The sequence below is a fragment of the Prunus dulcis genome, chromosome 7, assembly GCF_902201215.1.
Source record: "Prunus dulcis chromosome 7, ALMONDv2, whole genome shotgun sequence".
Lineage (NCBI taxonomy): Eukaryota > Viridiplantae > Streptophyta > Magnoliopsida > Rosales > Rosaceae > Prunus > Prunus dulcis.
Window position 1 is genome coordinate 4,961,168 of NC_047656.1, and position 3,500 is coordinate 4,964,667.

The window sequence follows — 3,500 nt, forward strand, 5'->3', positions numbered from 1 at the left end:
GCCCAGCCCAAGAAGAGACCAAACATGGAAGCTGTCATTAAGGCTTCAAGGATCAGCCCACAATTTTTGATTGGGCTCAAACCCAAGAGATTAAAAACACACCCACGTGGCTACCTCAGCTTTGAAAAGTCAGCAATTCCAACTAAAGTTTTTATATGAGAAGAGACGTCTCTGAAACACTGCCAAGAGAAGATCAAAAGCCCATCTGTATTCAGAGATTTTGCTCCAAAGCAATACACCATCTTCCAAGGAATTCACGGGTCACGCTTTCAAAAGCAAGAAACAGGGAGTTGTTCAGAAAATACAAAAGAAAACCCAAACCGCCATAAAATCAGCCCACACAGACGATGGCATTGAAATAGAAAGCTGCCACCCAGGAAACCAGGGAAGGGATTGCTTTAGGAGGTGACTACTGAGAGCCTATCTGCCATGATTGATAAAAATCCTTTCTACTTTACATTTTAGGAGATCTTTTTGCCGCCCATTATTAAAATTAAAACCACCTCCCCAAGAAGGTCTCTTATAAAAACAGAAGTAGGCAAGAAAGAAAAGGACACTCAATTCATCAATCAATCAAAAAAAAAAAACAACAACAAGAAAACAACCAAAAGCTCACTTGGATTCCAAGAGAAACCAGCTTTAGATCAGAATTCCAAAGTTCAGACTTAGAAAATAAGTCTTCTAAAACGAGATCCCTCGTTACAAATTTGGTTCAGCAAAAGCCAAGACAATCAGAGTTTGAGTTTTCACAGACGTGGAGACCTCAGCGAACTCATGAAGAGTCCTGCTCAAGCAGAACAACGCTCGTAGTGCAATCTCTAGCCTATCAAACCCTCGAGAATAGCCACTTCTGTCCCCTTCAAACTGAAGAAGCTGCAGTTCTGCCCACTCAAAGGCCTCACGAAGCGTGAAGTAAACATAAAGCTATGCCAAAATCGAACTTTGGTATCGATTTATAGGTCAGCCTAGCATCTGAAGTCACAAAGCAGTACGGACCGGCCCAGGCGAGTCCAGTCCAGCCCAAACTAGAACCTTCCATCCAAGCAGAAACGGAGTTCCGGCCATCTTTTAACCTTCCTAGCGTCGATATGCATATTTATTGTTTTGTAAAAGGCAGTTCTGCCTAAAACAGCCCAACTTCTATCAAATATTTTTGGCCAGAACAGCCATTTGATACTGAGATAAATTATGAAAGTCCTCACCAGTCTGAGGCAAGAAAAGAACTTACTTGGGAAATATTCCTCACCCAAATTCACAATCATTTGTTTTAGAAGTCAGTAACTTGGGGTGCAAGTTATCCACTCTAAAAAGAAGTCTGCTAGGATCTGCATTGCTAGCAGTGGCACGCTCACACACCAAAGAAAGCTGACTTGTTGACCAACAAATGGTCTCCAAGCCAGTGGGGAACTTCGCCCTTCCATCTTAGGAGTAAACACGAAAACGGGTGAACAGTTGTTGAATTAGGTTTTTGAAAAATGGACTTTACCAAATGTGAATTATGGGCTTTGGACTCAAAATTTATTTTTGAGTTTAAAAAAATTGATCCAAATAGGATACCAAACAAGCCCTTATATTTTGCAAATACCATTGATTGCAGTGTTGGGGTTGATCAACCCTGCGAAAGCCATGAAAATAGATGTGAGGTCCTGGTGTGACCCCTTGAGGTTGCCCACCAGGAGTTCGACGGAAACCTCTAAAGAGTTTCCCATGTTTCAGCAGCAGCAACGACATTCCCCCCACCCCAATTTCTCCAATTCTCACATAATTCCTCATTAAACCCTAACCCAACCCTCAATTCCTTTCTCTATTTGCCTTCTCTTTAATGTCTGGGAAGGAACTTGGCCAACAGCTCAAGCAAATCATAAGCTTTTTGCAAGACCAAGTCCTTTTCTAATTCTTTGACTTTTCGAATTTTTTTTCTTTCTTCAGTTCATGCGAACTTCAAAACTAATCAATCTTTGTTTTGTTTATTTGATTGAAAATGGTGTTTGTTTTTATTGATGAAATTTCAGATAATGTATGTCAAGTGCAATCAGATCATTTATATTTCCTCTCTTTTATTTTTTTTCTTTTACCTTGATCAAAAGGTTAATATTTGGGTTGTCTACTTTCTCAAGGATTAATGTCAATATTACAATATTGATTTAGGAACTGTTACACTATGACTCCTCATACTAAAAATTCTAGATCAGCCACTGTTTATTAATTACAAATATTAGGAGTAGAGGAAAAATCATGGACCGAGAAAAGAAAAGGAAAACTGTATGAACAAAAAAAGTTAACTTTGTCAAATATGGTTTTTAAATGGGGATATAAAAATCTTACAATTGTATCAATGGAACATATTTCAAGTTTGCCATAATGAATGTTGGCTCAGTGTTATAATTGATTGGCTAAACCTTAGCCTAAAACATGTAACTCTAGAATCCACCAGGAAGATATGAGGAAACCTCAAGGTTTATTTGATAAACTAGAATAATATAACATAACCCTAACCACGGGTAAAGTATGCTTAAATACTCCAAAAACTGTAAAAACTTTAGAGTTAGATTTCAGGCTAATAAACGATCTCGGATGCCTGAAAAAGCCCATATGTCATGGCAAAGTGATGTGTTTTACTCGTGACGCTGTTTGCCTTTGCGCGCTCATGGCTCCAACTCCTCTTCAATTGCTTCCGCCATCTGTTCTACATCAGTCCCTTCCACTTCTGAAGAACTAAACCCCGAGTTATCATCAGGATAAATTGACTCATCATCATGGAACTCGTGTAGGCACTTCTAAGGCTTCAGTTTACTGTATGTACCAACTAGGAAACGTTCTCTCCTCAAGTAGACCATCACAGAGTCTTCTTCCTGGAACAACCTCACAGGGGGATGCTTGTCCGCAGGGCCTTAAATTTGGCATTGCTCATCTCTAGCTTGTCCTTCACTTCTTCCCTCACAGTCTGAACCTATTCAGCCATAGTTTTAGCAACTACACTAGTCTTCTGGGCTCTTGGAAGCTTGACTAGGTCAACCACATGCCTAGGCACCAAAGTGTAAACAGTGGCAAAAGGTGATTTTCCTATGGAAGAATGAACAACACTGTTGTAAGCGAACTCCACCTGAGGCTGTGCAACGTCCCATTGCTTCGGCCTATCTCTGCAAATGCTCCTAACCATGTCTCTGATTCTATTGGTAACCTTAATTTGACCGTCCATCTGCAGATGAGTGATGCTATTATGATTCAAGTCTGTAACAAACATTCTCCACAAGGTTATCCGAAAGTGGCTAAGGAATTTGGTGTCACGGTATGACGTAATAGATTTAGGAACACCAGGCAACGACACAACCTCCTTGAAAAACAGTTTGGCTATGTTGGAAGCGTCCGCAATCTTCTTGCAAGCAATAAAGTGCATCATCTTGGAAAACATGTCAACCACAACAAAAACAGAATCAACTCCTCATTGTGTACGAAGGGGTCCCAAAACAAAATCCATAGACAAGACTTGCCAAATATCA